Source organism: Gossypium hirsutum, chromosome A13, assembly GCF_007990345.1.
Source record: "Gossypium hirsutum isolate 1008001.06 chromosome A13, Gossypium_hirsutum_v2.1, whole genome shotgun sequence".
NCBI classification, from domain to species: domain Eukaryota; kingdom Viridiplantae; phylum Streptophyta; class Magnoliopsida; order Malvales; family Malvaceae; genus Gossypium; species Gossypium hirsutum.
This window is the reverse complement of record NC_053436.1, coordinates 69,119,236-69,128,766: the sequence shown is the minus strand read 5'-3', so window position 1 is coordinate 69,128,766 and position 9,531 is coordinate 69,119,236. Positions and strand designations below refer to the sequence as shown.

The window sequence follows — 9,531 nt, the reverse complement described above, 5'->3', positions numbered from 1 at the left end:
ATTTAAAAAATGGTTTCGACAATGACAATTGTATTATCTTTTCAGCAGGAAAAACAAAAAGCGAGAGTAAGAGAAAAAATGGACAAATGTGTTAAAGAAAAATTGGTTGATTTATGTGATTTGTTGAATATTCCATTTATGAGGACTAGTGTAAGAAAGGTACGTAAGAAATGTATAAAATGTACCATTTTTATGCAATAATATTTCTTGCTTCTTTGGGTATAAGTCATTTCTATTTTGAAGGAGGAAGTCACTGCCAAATTATTGGAATTTTTGGAATCCCCTCATGCTACTACAAACGTTCTTCTCGCTGACAAGGAACATGTGCAAATGTTATTTGTATTGTTAATATAAATATTACCTCATTGTTATTTTTTGGTCCAGTCATGTGAAAAGTTTTTAATGTTATTTGTTATTTGGTGTGGTTTTTCTCCCTGTATTGGTCCTTTTATAGTCCTTTTTAGTTGGTTTAGAAATATATTTGGTTTGATTACAGATTTAAGTGATATTACCAATGAATATTTCTGGATTCAGAATAAATTATGTTTCACTTGCCTAGTAATGAATTACCAATGAATATTCGTGGCAGACATTGAGTATGCAATTAGTTATATTATTACTTTAATGCAGGCTGTAGAACAGGATTATGAGAAGGAAAAACTTAACGAAAGGATCACCTGCGCAGTTTGACTTTGCTACTTGTTTTTAGCTTTGTTGCGATTTTTTCATCTTTTTTTCTTTTTTAAATTCTTGTATTTGCTCTAGTTTTGCTGCGTGATTGTTTGTCTATTTTGTGTTTTTTTGTTGTTAGTTTTGTGTTATAATTTGTTCATCAGACCCTGTTATTGGATTTATAATTAGCGCTTATTGGATTTACTGGTATTTTTAGTCAAATCTATAGTTATCTTCAGGGTCTCTCTTCTAGATTTAAACCTTTCTGCCTTGTTCATTTAAAACTAGTCCTTTGTTGGGCAGTTTTTTGCCGTCAAATGAGGGATTCTTTACTCAATTTACCAACATTTTCATATGCATATGCTTGCGTGAATCCGAATTAAACTCTGTCTGTACTTAAGAAACCATCAATAGGTGAAATCCCAATGGATTGATTCCGTGCTTGATTACCACTGTCAATGTTTTTAGGATAGTTTAGTTTTGATATATATGAAACAAAAAATGACAAAATAAAAATAACAAATAATTCTCATTTTTGAAAAAAGAAATATTTAAATATAGAATCATTTCTGCTGTTAGTATTTATTTTTGATCAAATTTACTATCTATTGTGTTATAAAACTCATATAAGTATGACTGCCTGATCAGTATCCCTATATAATGGTTAGTTAGAAATACCAAGGTATGCAAATTTTAAATTCATCTTTTTAACTTGAATATTAACTAATTCAGTAATTTGCATGCGTGTTCATTTGTTATGATTAGTTGTAGAACAATGGTTTTGCTCTATTGTATTGAGATTAAACAGTTTGTGTAATATATGAGTTGAAGAACAATGGTTTTGCTCAGTTGTACTTTTATTAGTTCATGATCTCATATTAATATGTTTTTGTTATTTTTGTTTTCTTTCTCCTGAAGGCTGTAAAGCTACTGCTAATGTAACACCCCGAACCCGAGACCGACACCGGAGTCGAACACGAGGTGTTAACAGACTTTAAACCCCTTATAAAAAATATTTCCCAGACACTGCCAATTTGCGTACTAGTCGCTTTAAAAATCATATCTTGAGTTTCACAACTCGAAAATCAGTTTTGTGATTTTTCCCTGAAACTAGACTCATATGCCCATCTACATATTTTTTTCTATAATTTTTGGTCGGGCCAATTAGTACAGTTTATTAGTCAAAGTCTCCCATGTTACAGGAATCGACTACCCTGACCTTTGCGCATTACGACTTGGATATCTCCTTGTACAGGGCTCCAATACTGATGCCGTTTGTTTCTATAGAAACTAGACTCAGAGAGGAATCTATACATATATGGTATGACTCCTAATTATCTCTGGTTAATTTATAATGAATTTCCAAATTCGGAACAGGGAATCCAGAAACCGTTCTGGCCCTGTCTCACGAGAACCTGAATATCTCTTAACATACTGTCCGTATGATTGTTTCGTTACTTTCCTATGAAAGTAGATTCATCAAGGTTTGTTTACATAATTTATTCACTATTTAATTCCATTCATACTATTTTTAGTGATTTTCCAAATCTACATCACTGCTGCTGTCAGCATCTGCCTTTAAGGTAGACTTTACCTATTTCATGGTTTCCATGATTCAACTAGCCCTTTTTGCATAAATAGCACAATTTATGAAAGTGATTAACCATCCCCGTGGCCAATCCTTGTCAAGCATATCCACACCAAATGATTATAACATTATACTCAAACACATATAAGCCATTTTCGCATGGCTATCCAAAATTTATACAAGTCCAAAGGGTCCACGACCCACAACAAACGGGTAGTCCTATACATGCCATTTCGAAGTTCAACCAAAATTGTACCAAAAGGGGGGGCTTTGATAGTGTGGGCGACTTTGACTTCAAGATCCCGAGTCCGATAGCTGGAGAACCAAATCTATAAAACAGAGGAGCAATGAAACGGAGTAAGCAATTTATGCTTAGTAAGTTTTGAGCAAGGAATTCCAGCACAACAAAAGTATAGCATTCATATAGCTAAACGGATAATTTCATATGCACAAATTTACGATATCGTACTTGCTTCACATTATCAACCCTTATGTACATACACAAAAGATGAACTCAGCCAAAGGCCGGTAGCTCGTTTATCAACTGAGCGAATACTTATTTGTAAGGGCTCAACTAAATTCAAGCACATACGAAACATACCTCAATGTTGGGATGTTTCGAGAGTATTAACTGGAATTTTACAGCAAGTTCATTCATTCCCAAATCACGTACCTTCGGAATTTAACCGGATATAGCTCCTCGTTCAAATGCCTTCGGGACATAGCCCGGTTATAGTAATTCGCACAAATGCCTTCGGGACTTAACCCGGATTTAGTAACTCGCACAAATGCCTTCGGGCTTAGCCCGGAATTAGTATCTCGCACAAATGCCTTCGGGCTTAGCCCGGAATTAGTATCTCGCACAAATGCCTTCGGATCTTAGTCCGGATTTAGTATCTCGCACAAATGCCTTCGGATCTTAGTCCGGATATTGTCACTTAGCACAAGCCTTCGGGACTTAGCCCGGACATCATTCAAATAACCATGCACATTTAACAATAAATCATGGCCCATTCGTATTTCATTTTCGTTAGCAAAACTCAAACACAAGACATTTATCATTCTTGCAAATTCGGCTCAATAGCCACACAAAGAGCATGATTTTAATTTGCTTAAAACATGATCTAATCACATCATAATTTAAGCTCTCTTACTCAAGAACTTACCTCGGGTGTTGTCGAACGATTCCGATAGCTATTCGACCACTTTTTCCTTCCCTTTATCGGATTTAGTTCCCCTTTGCTCTTGAGCTTAATTAAACAAATAAATTGATTTAATCATTTGAGCATCGAAAAGAGGAACACAAGGCACTTAGCCCATATTTATACATTAGACATTAAAGTCACATATGTACGGAATCATGAATCAAACTCAACATTTTAGCTAATTTTTCCCCCTTGGCCGAATATGCATGTCTATTTTGGGGCCGATTTCAACACTTAATACATTCTACAAGTATGGTCACTTGTATTGACTAAACACCCTTTTGTTTCAAGTTCAAAACTTGGCTAATACACACATATACACACTAGTAAAGCATCCTCTCCCTTTCCATCAATTTAACACATGCATTGCTCATTAACATGCAAAAGTTATATTCGGCCTTAGCACACAACTTGCTAGCCGATTCTTCTCCATTTAGCAACCAATGCACATATGTGCTCACTCAAAATGCTAAAAAGGAGGTTCAAGAATCATCAAGCCACCATCACATGCATCATTAACAAGCTTCATATTTAGCATGCAATGGCATTAACACAAACTCCACCTAGGCCGAATCTTAACTCATCCTCATGCCTCATCACCACAACATCAAACATCAACCAAGAATGATGCATCCATGGCCGAGTGTCATTTCCATCACATAGCAAGATTTAGACCATGGGCTAGGTAGAACTCAAGCTAACAACTAAAACATGCATGCATCTCATGGAACATCATCAAACATACCTTAGCCTAGCTACATGCATGGCCGAACCTCTTCAACCTTTCTTCTTCCTTCCTCCTTAAAATTTTTGGCCAAGGATGAACCAAAGGATGAGCATTTTTTTTTCTTTGTTTTTTTCTTTCTAGTTTCGGCTAAATGAAGATGAGAAAGGATGAACAAAAATTTTCTCCTTTCTTTTCTTTAGCTCACGGCAATGGGGGGGGGGAAACAACTACACACATTTTTTTTTTGTATTCATCATACTCCTTTTCATTATTTTATGCCCATGCCCCTTATTTTATTTTTTTCCTACATACCTCACTAGGCCAACATGTTCCCAACATGTTTCCACCCATAGCATGGCCAACCACTAGCTCAAATTTTGGGTAATTTGACATGCAAACCCATCATTTTCACAACATGCATTAATAGACCATTTTAAATTAGCCTATCATATTTTCACCATGTCTCATATCAATCCCTATTTAATAATTTCTCATGCAATTGGCAAAATTGGAGAATGAAACTTCCACATACTCATGTACACACATAATAAGCATAGAATATGGAAATCAATTATTTTTATGACTCGGTTTTGTGGTCCCGAAACCACTTCCCGACTAGGGTCAATTTTGGGCTGTCACAGCTAAGGTTGGATGTTGAGAATCCGGATTCACATCGCTGCTTGGTATTTAACATTTGCTATTTTGCATTACCATATTGTGCACTTCTATTCATATCTTTTGGTTTTGGTGTCTTGATCATCAATGAGGATGGGTTAATCTTTTTTTCTTTTTTTTTGGTACAAAGGAGGTCGCATCTAAGGGAAAGGGGTTGCAAATATTAATATTCAAACCCCAAAAGACACATTTTATTTAATTTTGTTTTAGCAGGTTATTGAGTTTCCCCATCAAGGATAGTGAATATTGTGGATTTTATAAGTTTATAAACTGGATTAATTAATGATAGAGCATGAAAATACATGACTTCAAACATGAATCAGAGCTTCAGATCAAATCTCTCAGAAATTCCACCTAATTAACTTTAGAATTAAATAAATTAATGTAGTTAAACTTGCTATTTCCTGAAGCAGTAACACATTGAATGACTGGAATTTTTTATTTTATTGTCATCTTTGAATTTTGTTCACTTTTTCTTCTCTTATTGCTGTTACTTGTTCATTTTGAAATAAATTTTGCACATAAAATTCACTATCAGAAAAATGTTCTGGGTAGTTTTTTTTTTTGGTTGGGGTTGGGAACTTGGGGTGTTCCTTTAATTGTGTCTGAGCATCTAAAATAGCATGATTAATCTATTTTGTCTTCCCATCTTTGTCTCCTAAAAGTAAGCCTACAACTATATCATAATATCTTGTAATCCTGTTAAAACAATTTTCTATGTCTAACCTACTTTAATAATATTGGTAACAACATGATAATATAATGTCTAGATTTGGTTAATATTTTAATAATTCTTTCTTACTTGATATTATTGTATAGGGGTTTGCAGAAAGTCAAAGTTTTGGAAGTTCAGGTCAGGTAGAAGGTATTGTTGCTCTCACAGCTCGTCGAAGTGGGCTGCATCCTGGTACTCGATATTTGGCTAGGGGCACTAATTCCTGTTTTAGCACAGATAAGATGAAGTTACTATTTTTATCCCATGACTATGTAGACATGGTTACTAATACCTTCTCCTATCAAAGCTACTCTTTTCTTTTCTTTATTCTTTTTTTTTTAAAAATAAATTTTTTGTTTTTCTATTTAATGCTTTATGTTGAATTGACTTATATTTCTGCTGGGAGGTGATTGACAATAGCTTAAAGTGCGTGGTTATACTGTTTTTTTGAGGTACAATGATGCGTTGCACTAAAGTAACATGCTTATTTTAATTATGTTTGGGGTACATGAGAGAACTTTAAAGTTAAATATTTCCATGCTATTTCTTAACTGTTTCTTATGTTTGGGGTACATGAGAGAACTTTAAAGTTATACATTTCCATGCTATTTGTGTTTAATTGCTAAGAGCTGTTGTAATTCAGGTGGTGGCAGCCGATGCAAATCTTGTCTTAACCACTAGGGGCATTGAGAAGACTACAAGGGCTTTAGTATCTGAGCTTAAGGTTATTTCAAAAGAGGTAATCTTAATGCTCACCTGCTTTCATGTTTTCTTTATTTTACTATTTGAAGGGAATATAATTAGTGTGTTGTGGGGTTTAGGTTGAAGACAGTGAACTTGCTGATGTTGCTGCTGTTAGTGCTGGGAACAACAATGAAATAGGAAATATGATAGCTGAGTCCATGAGTAAAGTTGGTCGAAAGGGTGTAATTACCTTTGAGGCGGGAAGCCGAAATAAGGTATCAAATCTCCATCGTAACAATGATGAACCTGTTTGGAGTAGAATGCTTATTTTCGCTGTTGATTAATTATTGAAAAATCTTTAAGATCCTGGTGATATATAAGATTTGCATTTTGCAGTTCAGTGTAACAAAATTTGAACATCATTTTTCAATGAAACGAAGAAAGCTGTATTTACTATTTGCTGTTTTTTACTGGTAGAAAATTTTTTAACTGAATTTTATTTAAACTGTTGTAATAAATTGAATTTAAACACATTATTTATAAGAAACTAATTTCATACGAAGCGATATAGTTGATTTTACTATACGAACAAAAAAGCAAACGATGAAGAAAAATCACCAGAACTACAAATTATAAGGAACATCAAATGTGAAACATGTAAGAATGATAAATGCAAAGAAGTGGGATAGTGGTGACTTTTAGTGGCGTTTTTAAGAAAAGCGTCGCTAAAAACATGACCTTTAGCGGCGTGTTTGGGGAAGCGCCGCTAAAGGTCATGATCTTTAGCGGCTTTTGTTGGGAAAGCGTCGCAAATAGTTTTAGTGGCGTTTATAAGCGCCGTTATAGGCCCAAAAAAATGCTGCTAAAAACCTGTTTTGCTGTAGTACATGACATATTTTACAGTGATTGAGTACATAATTATACCAAATTGCATGTTTAGTTCTATGCTTTTGATCCTCATTTTGTCTAGTTTTGGTTATCTCCTACTTATGCTTACTAAGGTACCGTATAAAAGGGAAAAAAAAATTTAAGCATGCTTTCCACATTTTTGAAATGTTATTGTTCATCTTCTGTGCTCTTATTGAGGAAATAGCCATAGAATTATAACTAGAATTACTATTTTCAAGAAAAATCGAGACACAAAAACATTAATTTTCATCTTGTTTTCTGGATAACAAGCCAAACTCTTGTTAGAAGAAGCTAATAAATAAATAATGCTAATGTCTTTTATGAACGAAAGATTAATACTAACATTGGTTTGTTAAATATCAAGAGAAAAGACTAGTTCAGAAAATCAGTGATATCGAAAAGGATACCTGACTTTAAGTTGAGAGTGAGTTGACTCAGTGGAGACCACGCTACTGCTAAAGACAACGTTAATATTCAGTTTCCCCTATTTCGTTTGGTTGTTTGTTTGTTAAGAAAGTTAAGCTGAAAAAAGTGTTTAAAAAATAATGTTTAATTAATCAAATAAATATCTTGTTTGGTATTATTTTTCGGTTGATTGAAATGGAAAATTGAACTAAGTGAAACATGTATGGTTTTAACTAGAGTCAATAAATATTTTATTTCTATAGATGAATTCGGTGGTTGAAGTAAGTGCTGAAAATGTCAAAGCAATGTGGGATAAGAGATTGATAGAAATATTCTGTGACCTAGTACTCATTTCACAAAACAGAGATGGCTGAAAATAATGGCCAACTTCAATAATGAAACAGGCAAGGCTTATTCACAAAGATAATTTAAAAATAGGCGGGATGCCTTGAAAAAAGAATGGAACCCTTGAAAAAAGCTTAAAAGCGATGATACTGGTCTAGGGTGGAATCCTATAAAAAGAATCGTTGATGCATAAGATGATTGGTGGGAAAGTAGGCTAAAGGTACATTAATAATTCTTATCATTTTTTTTCTTATTTATGAGGTTATTGATAATTTCTTATTAAACTATCAATTTATATGTAGGTTGTGCTTAAAGCTAAAAAATTTAGAAATTCAAACATTGATCATGAATTCGAAAAGAAGTTGGACCAGATGCTCATGGGGATACTTACCACCGGCGATAAAGCATGGGCACCTTCTTCAGGTACACTCCCTAGTGAATTTTTTGAAGATGTTGACAGTGACATGCTTGAAGAGAATGAGGAAGAAAATACGATAAATGATGTTCACATTTCAAATGATATTTACATTTATGTAAACAATAAAAAAAATCTGAGGTAGGAACTTCACATTTTGAAACTGGAAGGAAGAAATCCTCAAAGCAAATTGGAGTGGTTGTAAGATTGTCAAGTCAAATTGAAAATTTATGCAATGCAACTGAAAGTATGAGTCAAGCCACATGTAGTTTGATTCCTGTTATGGATCCATATGGTATTCTACAAGCAGTCAAAGCGCTTGATAGCTTGTCGGAGGAAGTTCCAGAAGCTAGTCCGCTATATTTTTTTTCTCACTAAAATTATTACTCGATAAGGACAAGTGAACTATGTTTTTATCAAATAATCCCAATATTAGAGCTTGGTTGATTAAGATGGAAATGAAAGAGAGTTAAAAATTTTCTAATCTTCTAGGGTATTGAGATATCTACTATGTGACTAAACAACAGTGCTAAACTAGCCCTTATAAATGTCATCCATGTGTAATCTTTGTTTGATTATTTCTTTATGTTCTACTTATTTATGTGTAATCTAGTTTTATAAATAGTTGTTTATGTTTGGTTTTTGGATGTAGAATTTGTTCACAGGTGATGAGTATGGTTGACAATTCTAGTGGTGATGAAAGGGAAAAGAAAGAGATTTTACAACGCATGAAAAATTTTAATTGTTTGTTTCATGTTGCATCTTCTTCTATGCAATTATATTATGAGAAGTATATATTGGAGCAACCATGCATAGATTCAAAACAGTTAGGTGAGGCATGGATTCGAGTGATCCTTGACGGTTACGAATCACGTTGTATGGTTAATTTTAGGATGTCAAAATTTGTATTCACAAGTTTGTTTAGAGTTTTGGAGACAAGATACAATTTGCAAACTTTAGGAGACGTATCTTCTTGTGAAATGTTGGGAATTTTTTTGTAAATCTTGGGGACCGGTGCAAAAGTTTTCTAATGTCGTGAAAGATTTCAAAGGTCTGGAGTAACAATAAGTCGATACTTTGCAATTGTGCTTGAGAAAGTTTCAAGGATGGCCATTGATATAATTGCACCCAATCATCGTTCTTTTAACTTAATACCCGAACAAATACGTAATGATTCTAGATACATGTCAC

The 9,531-nt window shown here is 33.9% G+C and overlaps 2 long non-coding RNA genes across 2 annotated transcripts; both read left to right on the top strand.

The window, feature by feature from the left end:
- The first annotated feature begins 1,370 nt into the window (after positions 1–1,370).
- LOC121212437 (uncharacterized) lies at positions 1,371–5,815 on the top strand. Its single transcript, XR_005907582.1, has 3 exons — positions 1,371–1,610; positions 4,839–4,875; positions 5,687–5,815. It is a non-coding gene; the product is annotated as an uncharacterized lncRNA (long non-coding RNA).
- Positions 5,816–5,831: 16 nt separating this feature from the next.
- On the top strand, positions 5,832–6,512 carry LOC107894552 (uncharacterized). The gene is made up of 2 exons (XR_005907581.1): positions 5,832–6,321; positions 6,404–6,512. It is a non-coding gene; the product is annotated as an uncharacterized lncRNA (long non-coding RNA).
- The last annotated feature ends 3,019 nt before the right edge of the window (positions 6,513–9,531 follow it).